General features: G+C 39.1%; 1 long non-coding RNA gene across 1 annotated transcript; it reads left to right on the forward strand.

Moving 5' to 3' along the window:
* Nucleotides 1-178: 178 nt before the first annotated feature.
* LOC119906737 lies at nucleotides 179-13,532 on the forward strand. The gene is made up of 4 exons (XR_005445017.1): nucleotides 179-275; nucleotides 7,919-7,990; nucleotides 9,475-9,615; nucleotides 10,506-13,532. It is a non-coding gene; the product is annotated as an uncharacterized LOC119906737 (long non-coding RNA).
* Nucleotides 13,533-13,644: the final 112 nt, after the last annotated feature.

The raw sequence follows: 13,644 nt of genomic DNA on the forward strand, positions 1-13,644 counted from the left end.
GGGAAAAAATCATGCCAGCTGAATTGTTGCTACTTTTAGTAAGGCAGGAAACAAAGAAACACACTGGGTTTGCTTGGAAAAAATGCTGCATTAGTCGGAGAGGAGGAGCAGGATGCAGTTCCCTAGTATTTCATACATCAGCTGATTTATGAGTTACACACAGCACTTAATAACCCTCAACTGTCCCTGGCGTCAGTTCCTAAAGCAGAGAGCAAAGAGATCCAGGGATAACTCTAGTATCCAATTAACTGATCTATTAATTATTCAGCTGGAAGGTAAATATTTTGTGCTTGACTTGATGATGTACGTTGTGTGATGCTCCTCACCTCAGATCATCAATGATTCTGATTCAGTCCTATTTGTTATGATAAAATGGCCAAATCAATGGCTGAGATTTGGAAATGTGAAATTGCTAAAATAAAAAACACTTCACAGTATTTGGAGGTAAAACTCAAACTGTGATGGATGTTTACAAACAGTTTACATAATAATTATAGCCTTTTGCCTTTGTTAACTTCTTTTCTGAGTTTCACATTTACGGTATCATGGTTATTCACTTTCTTGCTGAGAGTACATGGGAAGATTGATACCAATCTCATGTCTAAAAACTGGGGAATCCTGGCTCTGTCTAAATGTAACACATTTTGCTGCCTAACAGCATCTGTAAAGCTCAATGAGTTACAAGTCATGTCTCATTTGATTAATCCATATGAAAACTAAAGCGTAAAAAAGTTGTGGTTTAATAAAGGTTATGTCTCTAAACATTTATTGGACGAGAGCAGTGACTTCCTGCAGTGTCATTGTCAGCACGAGGCTGACAGAAAACCACTGAAAGCTCAGTTTTAGCACGGATTAAACAAACAGCATATCACATGTTAATTAGTAAACATTAAAGGCAGGGGTATTTTGTTATGTTCACCTTCCCTGTTTCCAATCTTTCTGCTATGTTAAGCTAACCAAAGACATGAAAGTGGTATCTGTCTTCTCATCTAAGGCGAATTTTCCCAAAATGTCAAATTATTTCTTTAAAGAGGGGAGGCCCAGCATGCATACCAGGGACAACATACAAGTCAGACTGAATTAAGAAATCTAAAACTTTAAGATACTTAAATGCAAGGACTGTGTGTTCCTGTATTTGTCTTGTTAAGTTTTAGCTGGTTGAATTATCTTGATTGGTTTGGATCGATTGATTAAACTGGGTTTTTTTTGGTTTCTTCATCCTTCAACGATACTGCCTTCTGACATTAATAAGGAAACGAAACCACCTAGGTCACTGTTGTTGACATATGAAATACAGTGTTTCCCCAAAGAGACCCGAGTGTGAAACCGGTTACTTCTTACTGTTTGGGTCGCGCAGAAAGTACTTTCCCTGACACTGTCAATATCAAACTAAAACTGCAACTATATAACAAATTATATTGTCAGTCCATTTCTTCCTTCCCGTCAACCTCAAATGTTAACATTTTTTCATATTTCATCTCTTTTAAATATGAAATAAAATATTTTTAAAAGGCGTTTTATGCAATCTTTGATAATCTTCAGTGGGAATAAATCACTCAAATTTGAGCACTGCGGACTGGAAACATGGGGTTTTAAGTCGTTTAAGCATATTATCTATAATCAAAATCAAACGGAGGCTTTCCCCAGTGCTGCTCTCTCACATCTTTACAGCCCTCTTGATATGACTGCTGGCAGCTCTGGCTTTCATGTGTTTTCTTTATCTCTCTGATAGACAGACAAGTTAAAAATGAACAAAAACAACCATATCACTTGAGTCTTCTCATTGGAAATTGTTTTAGGATGATGAAGCATACATACTGGATCATGTAAATAGAACAGTGTGCTGGCTATAGTGTTCTGTTAAGGACTGCAGTGGAGAATCATGCAGTTGTGACTGTGTCCTAAGCTCTCTTCCGCCCCCTGTGGACAAAACAGAAAAAAACCCTATACCAGAACTTTGTACACTTGGCTTTGAGAGTATTCACTATATTAATATTAATAACAAATAATAGAGATCATTTTCAGTCCTTTACCTGATAGAAACACATCACAAATTCACAAAAAACATTTTGTGGAGGCAGTTTTGCAGCATGCACAAAAACTCCCCAAACAGACAACTAAGTAAATTTATATAAGGTACTTGCACTTTCAATTGTACTCCACTTAACTGCTTGATGTGTAAATAAGCTGTTCACAACATCCATTTCAGTGGTGATTATTTGTCAGTGTTGTTTTTACAACTGTGACAAAAAAATGTGGCTTAAAATGAATTTAAATTGAACTGACTCTGGTATATTTGAAGAGAAGTAACACTATCCTCCTCCAACTCCTGGGAAAATGTTCAGCACATCCTCCTGTTTCCACTTCTGCTCTGTCACTGTGACAATCTGATCTTTCTCCTCACTTTCTGTCATATTTTGATAACTTCCTTGAGAAGCCTCTGGGCCGTCTGTCAGTTTATTCTCACTGCTGCAACTGACTGATTTAACACTCAAGTCCAAATTCTAAGGTTCATCCACTCAGAATCGAGCATCAAATTAATCCGTAAACATTGGTGATGGGTTCTAGGGGGCTCGCTTGGGTATAAGAGCTACCCCTCAGTTGACTCCCACATTAATGAATTATACATGCCTCGCATCACACCTCCCACGCGCCAGCTTATGTAATGTCAGCCACGCGTGGAGAATCGTACGCGTGTATGAGTGTCTATGTGGATGTATTTATATCCAGACTGGGATTGAGGGAACAGTGACTCATTCTCTTTGCACTTTATTTTTACCCCACAATCTGCCCACCCACCTATCACCTATTTCTAAGAAGAAGAAGAAGAAGAAGAGTATTAGTTTAGACATTTCCCTATTGTACAATGTCGTTATAATATCACTGCGTCTTCTTTAACACAAACCAAAGACATGTTTTCCCACAGTGATGTTGAAAATAAATATAATAATGTAGGATCATTTCCTCTCATATAAGCAATGGATCTAAATAGATCACATTGTTTCCGGGAATGTCTTCTACAGCCTTTCCTCCAGAAACATGAGAAGTGAATCAAATAATTGATTATATATGTCAAACTTCCAAGCACTGCTTTCTTCAATTAAAGACTAAGCCAAAACATGTCCAAAGCTAATGTTTTTCTATGTCAATTTAGATTCTTTGAACATAAAATGTGAGCAGGCCTAAGGATGAAGGATTTAAAAGAAACTACTTTTGGCATTTTGAGTCACTGGGCATTCACTGAGCCAAACAATTTCAGCAGTTAATACAGTTTTAGAAGTAAAACCCAAAGCTACTTCCCATAGCAGCTTTGAGACTTTTGCATTGTTTAATATCTGCTTTTTATGACTGTAAATCACAATCATCGCAATAAAGTTAAATACATCTTATAATAATACATAAAACTCACCTGCTTCCATGCAAGGAATCCTCACGATTACAAGATTATTGACCTTTTTTTTTTACGTTTAAGTTTACTTAAAGTTCACAGAAATAATAGAACTTTGAACATTTATAACACATAACAACTAAGTAAACTTCAAATGCTGTACAAAACCGTGTGACACTGTTGAAAGCTCCAGAACAAAAACACTTAGAGATCACACACTTCCCCCCATGTTTTCAGTTTTGCACGAGGCACAACTCGCAGGCGTTGTCCAGATGTAGGGATAGAAGGCGTTAGCAGTTCACTAATTTACTCTGGAGCAACAGAGCCTTATAAACGATGCGGAATTGAACTGAATCCTGATTTTAATCAGAAGCCAATTTTAGTGAAATCAGGTCTTAGAGAGTAATCTTGCTGCAGAGTTTTGGACTAAGTGGAACAGATTCTTAGCGCAGGAATAAAGAATAAAGAGCATTAAAGTAGTACACAAGACGATACAAAAGCAGGAATATCCATTTCCTACTGCCGGGAAGATAACAGTGGCTGTATTTTTGCTAAGTAGCAGGACTAAATAACAGTCTTGACATGTTTATCAAACTTCGGCTGGTAGTCAATGATTTTTGGAGAAAGATTTAGTAAGTGATCCATGGTGTTGAAGGATGTTAGGAGAGACCTGAACCAAAACCAGAACTTCAGTTTAACTGAATCAGTTACTAATCTCAGCCAGACAAATACCGATACGGATTCCCTCATAATTCAAATTTAGTCATATGCTAATGTACTATAACCCCCCGCCCCCTTTAAGATTTAGTAAAATTATACCAATATCTGTGATCACATGATTAATCTAGGAAATCAAGAGTGGCTCATCTTCCCACACAGCAAACACACAGTGACATATACTCCATCCCTTTCCTACACTGCCTCTGAAAAGAACTGATCAGATTTGGTGCATAGTCACTGCAGTCAACACAATCCAGCGTTATGTTTTAATACGTGACTCTACACCTGCCTGAAACTCTCTCATCTGGTGCTTAGCAACCTGCAGGCTCAATTCACACCTGCCACCACATCACTGTGACATTCCTGCTCAGTACAACTGCGCTAATCGGCATTCACTTCCAAACCAACACTGGCGGAAAGGTTAGCGTCGCAGCCAGCAGACTGAGAGTAATGGCTGGGATAAAAGTGCCCATATTCCTCCCCTTGCTGAGTGAAATACATGATGGCAAATGAAGCCCAAATCAGCAGCGACATCTCAGTGGTTGCTTGTTACCACCACAGACCCACCGTGCACTATCAAAATGTCAGGGCATGGGCCTGGCAGGAAGGCTGAGGTCCGGGCTTGCAGGTCTGGAGGGGGCATGATAGGGGTCCACTATTGTCCCCTCTATCTTGAAGAATGCCATCCTCCCTGTCTGTGGCATTTAACTTGTCAGCCACGTGATACACTGAGGTGGGGCCAAAAGGGTGGCCAAGGGTGGTGTGCCCCCCCCCGACAGTGAGTCAGACAGTGAAAGGTACTTGGCTTGTTAGTATCACAGCTGGATTACTGAACATGCTTACCAGGTTCAGGCCCAGAGGCCCGAAGGAGACACAAAGCGCCCACAAAGAGACACTAAAGAGATGCAAAACGACCACAAAGAGACGCTAAACAACCAAAGACACACTAAATGGCTGCAAAGAGACATAAAAGAGATGCGAAACAACCACAACCACAGGGACAAAATTGATCCACAGAGAGACACAAAAGAGATGTGAAACAACCACAAAGAGATGCCAAATGACTGCAGAGACACAAAACGAACACAAAGAGACACAAAAGAGATGTGAAACAACCACAAAGAGATGCCAAATGACTGCAGAGACACAAAACGACCACAAAGAGACACAAAAGAGATGCGAAACAACCACAACCACAGGGACAAAATTGATCCACAGAGACACAAAAGAGATGCAAAAACATCACTAAGAGATGCTAAATGACTGCAGAGACACAAAATGTTTATACAGAGACACAAAACAACCACAAAGAGACACAAAATAAATGTGAAACAACCACAACCACGGGGACAAAATGGCTTCACAGAGACACCAAACAACCACAATGAGACACAAAAGAGATGCAAAAAGATCACAAATAGATGCTAAGCGACCACAAAGACATTCTAAACTACTGCAGAGTCACAAAATGGCTACAAAACAACCCCAAAGAGACACAAAAGAGATGCAAACACACAAAGATATGCTAAATGACTACAGAGACACAAAATGGCTAAAAAGAGACACAAAACAACCACAAAGACACACAAAAGATGTGCAAAACGACCACAGGGAGACACTAACGACTACAGAGACACAAAATGGCAACAAAGAGACATAATATGAACACAAAGAGTTTCTTAAAAAGTTTCTTAACCTGGGCATGATGTTACATAACTGTTCTGATAGGATGTTGAGAGATAAAGCAGGGACTGAAGAGCAGGGACGACAAACATTTTTTTACAGTGGGAATACATTATTGATGAGGATGAGGCTTTTTTATAGCACAACTCATTTGGATCAAGAAACCACCCGACACCGTGCAGTTATAACTGATGCACACACATTACATAACAGAGCGGTGGAGTGGATGAAGGAGGAAATCCTTTAGTCTTGTGTCTGAAAAGCATCTGCCATGCTCAGTGTGCAGCGTGATGCTATCTCAGCTGCGAGGCTGTCTTATCGTCACACTGTGTCAAACGTGTCCTCCTCAAACACACACATCGCATCTAATAGATGTTCTCATCACGACATCTAATCACTTTTGTCCATCTGAAAAATTCTACCAGAAGGGAAAGAAAACGAAATGCTTTTCAAAGCACATTAATTCCACGGATGGAGAGCAATTCAGCATATGTGAACCTGTTTGCCAAAAGGTTTTAGAGGCAGTTACCAGAGTTCAAATCCCAGCAAAAACAAGTCAAGTTTATGTTTCACATCCTCCTGGATGACCCTCTTAGCTGTCTTCTGTCTGATGTTGTTTTCAGACTGCTGTGTTATGAACATCACTGTATGTTCTCCAAAAGGAAAAGCTGATGAAACAGGAGTGCATTCCTCTCTTGTCGCTTTCACAGTCAAATAAATGTATGAGGCAGGTAACAGCTTAGTGTGATTAGGAGAAGTTTGATCTGATGGTGGCGCACGAGGAAAGTTAACAGGACACCAACATCAGGAGGCTACTTTGTGTGGAGAACATCTATGTGCACAGGAAAAATGGCCATCAGTTTTCCAGAGAGTTTGGTCACAGACAACTCTGAACTCTATCAAAATATGATCGAAATAATTAACAATTTTAAAGATTGTTCTACAATAAATATATCAGTACGCTTGGTAAAAGTGTGTTGTAGTTGCACTTAGGTAAGAGAGCTATCTCAAACAATACTTCAATCTTCAAAGCATATTGGTATCTTACAAAGGTCCAGTCTTTTTACTACAACGTTTTAGGACAGTAACCCAATACACAGAATTTTTCTATAAAAATAATAACAACTTCGGTGAATTTGGTGAACTGCTGAAGCCTCATTTTAGCTCCGGCTGAACACAGGATGACTGTGGATTTTGTCCCTCATCTCTAACACTGGAATCGCATTAAGAAGGAATCTCTTCACAGACAGTACGGACAGCAACAAATTACATTTGCATTACATTGACTCATTTGGCACACTTTTATCCAAAGCGACTTACATTTGAGGAACAACATACAAGCATCAATAAAGCATCAATAAAGTAAGAGATCTACAAGTGACACTAAATACTAGTAAGAGATAATAGCACGTATGGGTAAATACCTAGGGAAGTAAGAGTTACCAAATAGTGCAATCAATACAAGAGAATTGTAAGGAGATAGAAGAAGAGCACAGGAAGTGCATGTTAGAGGTGTTATAAGAGGAAGGGTTCTCGGAAGAAATGAGCATTTTCAGAGCTTCTTGAAGTTGGAGAGGGACGCCTCTGCTCTGATGACATGTGGCAGCTCGTTCCGCTATCGGGGTGTCACAGATGAGAACAGCCGGGACTGAGATTGCTTTGTGTGAAGGGATGGCAGAGCCAGGCGGCGTTCGCTGGAGGAGCGCAGTAGCCGACAAGAAACCTAAGCTTGTATTATGGAGTTTAGGTAGAAGTAGTCACTCTGTGTGCAAGCATTAGTGACAAGAATTTGAAACCTGTTTGAAAATTAGTCTCTGAGTGTAAACAAGTAGCCTTGAAAAAATTGTGAACCTATCATTTTACTAGGATATCATTAATTTAGTGTCTGTGGCCTTTCTGTGTGGACTTAATGCATACACAGATAGATGGACGTGTCAGTCAACTGTTGTACCTGGCGACTTTACATTGATGTCAATTTCTTCTTTGTAAATATATGTCACAGATGTGATGTGTGCACCTGTTTCAACAACACTCTGGAGACATAATACCTGAATAAAAACACAGTAACCAGAAAAACCAGTACACCTTCTGCAGACCACTCACCCTGTTCATCTTTTATTCCTCCAGTTTGAGCCACAGCACTGCAAGCCTCAGATGCTTCAGATGGGGTGACAGGCCATCACTCCCACTGTGCCACAGGTGAATATAATGCTAATGCCTCGATTTACAGGGGATCATCACTGCTTGGATCGGATATTGACTTGCTAAATGATTGATGGGCTCTCTGACTCAGTTGTCAGTCCCAGCGGCTCGGTGGATGAATCACTGTGGGGATCCCTGTGGGTGATGCAAGTCGGAGTTGGACAATAGGCAGCTACTGAGTGAGGGATGCGATGCTGCTCTCTTGTGGCTAAAACAGAGGCTAACAATTGATGTGCGTCTTTGAAAGACCATAGTTGTCCAATTCCATTCATTAATCCAGAAACATACAGTACAGTCCTTTGAAATCTCATGGCTGTGAACCGATCCTAAAGCTGTTGTCTTTTGATTCTGGGTCTCATTTTTTCTTTTAGATAGCGGGTTGTAACCAAAATCTACCAGTTTTGTTTTGACATCAATGTTTCTTTGGTAACAAGACTAGAATCTACAGAGAGATAAAAGCTGCGGTCCAAAATGTGTTTTAATCTTCTCTTGTGCTGAAGTAGATGTTTTAATCAGCCAGATGTTTGCTACACACAAATAATTAGCAAGTAATGCCATAGGCATTCTTTAATGCAGAAAATGTTCAGTCATTTCCTTCTACTATTGATGAAGTGTTAATGTAAAGATATAAGCCTTTTAAACCTCAAAATACAGTATGTAGTAGTAAAGTAAGTCAGTAAGTACGTTTATGTTAGGTGTAAAATCACAAGGTGTCTCACTTCAGAAAGAGGAGATAGTAACAAAATATAACATAATATAATAAAAATATAAAAATATATATCTATATATAAAATATTAAACAAAAACGCATGAGCTACATATGGTTCTTGGTTTTAATCTTTATTTACTTGGGTTATTACCTGAAAAATTAAGATGTTTTTATTTATTGTTTTAATTATTAAATTTAGTTAATCAGAGTGTCAGCATGTTTGATATTTTCGAACATGCAAAGCAGCACTGAACACAAAGTACAGCTGAGGCTGATGGGAATGTCAAGGTATTTTGAACATATTTATCATAAACTGAAGTACCTTAATGGATTGAATCTGATGGTGGAACTAGACAAAAAGTCAGGGGATTACCAAAGTTATTAGGACATATCCAGTGGGGATGACATTACCGTCCCTAGACCTTTGTTGCTTGTATAGCTAAAAAATCAGGGCGCTGAAGAATTTGTTTATGTAAAGATCCTGCCTCAATTTTTCAAAGTTTATAAGGCCCCATATTTAGAAGTTTCAAGGGTTCCTGGATTCCTGCTCATCAAAGTTCACAGTCCTTCCTACATCACAGAGTGCGGTCTAGACCTGCTCTTTTATGAAAAGCGCTCTGAGATAACTGTTGTTGTGATTTGGCGCTATATAAATAAAATTAAATTGAATTGAATTGAATTCCTGTCTGGTGCTGGAGACATAGCCGGAGAATCAAGGCTGTCTGCTGATGCTTGTCCCACTGTCTCTCGCACGCGACCACTGTTGGTCAAGACAATAGTCCCTCATCAGAAAGTAATCATCGACGAAGGAGGAACCCGGCAGGGGGTCCTTCATTGTTCTTACCGAAGAGGAGAAGCAGGGGAGTGTCTCTGCAGAACAATGGTCTCATCATCAGACACACAGGACAAGGAGGTAACTTCCGAAATTAATTTTATTAATTGTGACTAAATTTCCTGTCATCTGAATTACTTTCAGTTGTTTACCTATTTGTAGTTACACATCAGATCACTGCAGTCACCTCTTTCTCTTTGGCTGACACTTCAACTCCTTTCAGTGTTCACACTTAGACACTTTGAGCAACAACAAAAACATGTCTTCAGCTCCTCAAATTTCCACTGTTCATACACAATTGCAATTAAACTGATAGTTTAAGCACAATTGATCCCCTTCACTACACCTCAAAACTGTTCATTGAAAATTTATTCCAACTGCTTTCAGTGCTAACACTTTTGGGTTAATATATTAGAACTGGCACTCAATTTATCACATGCACTTTGACTGACATTTCTACTCCTTTCAGTCCTTGAACTTCTACTGAATCTTCAACTCCTTTACTCTTTTCTTTTTAACTGACATTTCATTGACTACACTTCAAATCTAGGTCTCAGGTATTCACATTTGATTTGCACGTCAAAACTTGCACTTTGACTCATACTTCAACTTCACTCAGTGCTCACACTTACTGTGACACTTCAGCTTCTTTCAGCACTTCCATTTTAACTACTGTTTCACCTTCTTTCAGTATTCGCCACTTCACCTTCAACAGCTACTTTCTATTCTAGTACAATATAGTATCTATGTATAATCTTAAATTAGAAAACCTTAATACCATAATACACTATCAGCTGCTGTAATTATTATGATCATCAAGCCAAAAACTGTGAATGGTCCTTGAAATCACATCAAGGAGCCTAAATTTGGAGTCACTGGAAAACTACAAAGAAATAAAGTACATTTTTGGCATTCCTTTGACTGTAAAAGTGCTCCAGCCTTATTTGGGTTTCATTGTGTTGACACTGTAGGAGAATACGTTCCATGTTTGGGATTTAACAGCCCAGGAAGTCTACACGGAGGAAACCCCAGACAGAGATCACAGCTTCGTCCAGACGGCAGGCGCTGCTCTGACAGCGGGCAGAGCCTCTGATGGAGACTGGCCTCATGAACTGTTTGTCTGTTGTCTGTGCCTTATATACTGTACATTATGAGCAACTGGAGTCAAGTCTGCGAGCACAAAGGCAAGGTCAATAATGTGAAGTGATCTGTCGGGTCAAAAGACTTGGCCTGGTTCCAGTCATTGTTGAAGGAGTGTTTTTTTTCAAAGCAAGCATGCAATCCCCTTTTCTGCACTCACGCTCAACTCTTGAGTATTTCCTGTGGAGGAATCAATAAGACAATCGCAGCGAGTGGCTCAGTGGTCAGCCTGAAGACGTGATTCATGATTGAATGTTTGGAAATGCAAAGTGGCTGTGACAAACTGTAAACAAGATAATTGCTGTAAAAATTTCCAGAGCACCAAGGACATTTTTCTGGAAGTTTTGCCTCTGCGTTTCTGTCTTGGAAACACAATGACATAACGGAGATTTGGACAGCTGAGGCCCTACAAATCCAGCATTAAAAACCAACAAAACTTTCTTTTTGAACACAAATAACATCTTTCTCTGGAAGATTCATCAGCTGATATTTTCATGAATGTAGACACTTTTCACAGCAATGATTGCATTTTTTAACTTTATTTATCTGCCCCTCAAAATCTCATACTGGCTTCAAACATCAAAAGCATACACGTTTTCTTTTTTCAGGGATATTTTAAAAATGAGGAAGTATTTGATTTGATGGTTACATTAATGATTAATGAAAAAATAAATTTAATAAATTTTACTTTGATTAGTATTAAAATAAAACCACATCACCGACCTATCTGACTACACCTGATGGAACCACATGATGATCACCTAAAATCTGAAGTATTTACCAGTATAGTATGCTATTGTTATAATGTCGATGTGCACATCAATAACAAAATGCAGGAGGGGTTACCACCATGTGTAGTAGTTTATATTTCTTGTAAGGACTGGGACTTCTATAATATTGATTGACAGATTGACAGTCTGACCTAAAGTAAACAAGAATTTAGCTATTTTATGCTAAGTTCACAGGAATCTTCTTACAGGCAAACGAGATGTTTGGTTAGCCAACTAAGTCTATTATTCTTCTCCAACTTGTATATTTTGTCAGTTTCATATTTTTATATTTATATTATGTCTATTGTTACACACCTTGTCACCGCAGCAAATTACTTGTAAGTGTAAAATCTGCTTAGCAAGAAAGCTGTTCCTGTTTTTTTTATTTCTCTCCTATTCATCTGCAATATTAATTATTGTTAATTAATAATTATTACTTAGTGTTTGCTATACGGTTCTTCTTTGACTTTACATTTTCCAACCCTTGTAGAGATTTGGGAACTCCAGCATAAAAATAATACCAGCTGGCTAATCAACTGCAACGTTTAAAATTATTTCGGAAAGCTTTAAGGCTCGTGCTACTTGCTCCCTTATATGTTTATATGCTGGAATTGCATTTCCCGAATCTGTAAGAGGTGGCAAATTCAAAGTTAGCATGAGCCAAACAAACAGCTTGAAAAATATCAGAATTTTCTTTTTTACGGAAAATGAGGCACAAATTCTGCATGGATAAAGGCTTCACATGCAGTGATTCAATGTCATTTAAGGTCAGATAAGCGCATAAACATAATTGTGTACGGTACACGCATGCATTTTTCCAAGTTTCATCATCAAACACTCGTTTACCAAAGCTGCGTTCCCTGGCCTCTTATGGAACATGTCCTGCTCTCATAGCAGCCCCTGACCTCTTATCAGCTCTGCTCAGCCTTTCTTTCTTATTGGTAATAAAACCACCGTCCGCATAGCTGCTGATGAGTGGAAACCAGGAGCACAATCACAGGCTCTGTTCTCTGCCATTAAAGAATAAAATAACAAAAAACAAGGTGATAACAACTCAAGACCTTTGTCCTTCCAAACCCACAAGCATGCTGATTAAATTCCATCAGAGTTATTCATAGCCACCCCCCGCCCCCCGTCCTCCTCTCAGTGTTATAAGCATTTCACATTCAGCAGCATAGACAACTGGCTGTGCTGAGGTTGGGAGATTTTATCCCAAAAAGCCTTAAAAAAGTAGCCGGCGGTCAAATCCTTTCAAACAAGGGAGGAAAGCACATCACACGGCTGGAATAGCAACAAAATGTCAAATCAGATATGAGAATAAGCAATTGTGTCAGTGTTTGAATTTTGTTTTTGTTCAGTCGTGGAGACTTGGGTACAATCAAAATGTTTTAAGAGGTCCTGCCCCTGTCATTACAATGATGAGGCATCACGTACTGGAAGGTTTTTTTGGGTATCATACCACCAAATGAAAACAGTCAACTTCCTCACAGCCGGGGGCAGACAAAACACAATTTCTGCTTCTCTAAAAATGGTTGGCTGCAGGAGAGCACGTACAGTTGCTGAAGTGAAGTGCCTGAGTGGCTGTGCCAGGAGGACTGCAGAAGCATGCTGACCTCCTCTCTGATGATTTCCGTCTGCCCCTGGTGCCACCAGGAGACGAGACATGAATGAAGAGGATGCTTCTGACCCTGAGGACAATAGAAAACAGATAAACTGGGCTTTGTGGTGCCAGCTTGATGCGGTCCTCTTGTTGCATTCACAAACGGCAAACACAACAGTAACTAATACTAATGAGTTTGAGTCATATTTACAGACAAGTTAGATGGGATGCTAGATGGGCAATTTCTGAGATGGAAATTCTGTTCAAAAGTTAAATACTTGACTGTTTCTTTGCTTTTAATAAATCAGTAAAGAGCAAGATTTTTCAATATTTTATGTAACTTTCAGAACGTCAGAGTTTATGTAAATCACAGGCAAGATTATCTGTTTATTTCATATTGTCAATATATCAACTTTATGTTCATACCATGGTAAATTCCACATACATGTAAATTACTACTTGGCAATAAAGAACTTTCTGATTCTGAAGAGTTCATACCTTTAGATAATTTTAGCCATGCTAATGCCTTGGTTCTGTTGATCACTCCACCACTTTCGTTCAGTTTGAAAGTGCTCAACAGCTAACGGATAAAGTGTGGTA

The sequence above is a fragment of the Micropterus salmoides genome, unplaced genomic scaffold, assembly GCF_014851395.1.
Source record: "Micropterus salmoides isolate LMB-PRFRI ecotype aquatic unplaced genomic scaffold, ASM1485139v1 Ms_hic_scaffold_17, whole genome shotgun sequence".
Taxonomy (NCBI): Eukaryota; Metazoa; Chordata; class Actinopteri; order Centrarchiformes; family Centrarchidae; genus Micropterus; species Micropterus salmoides.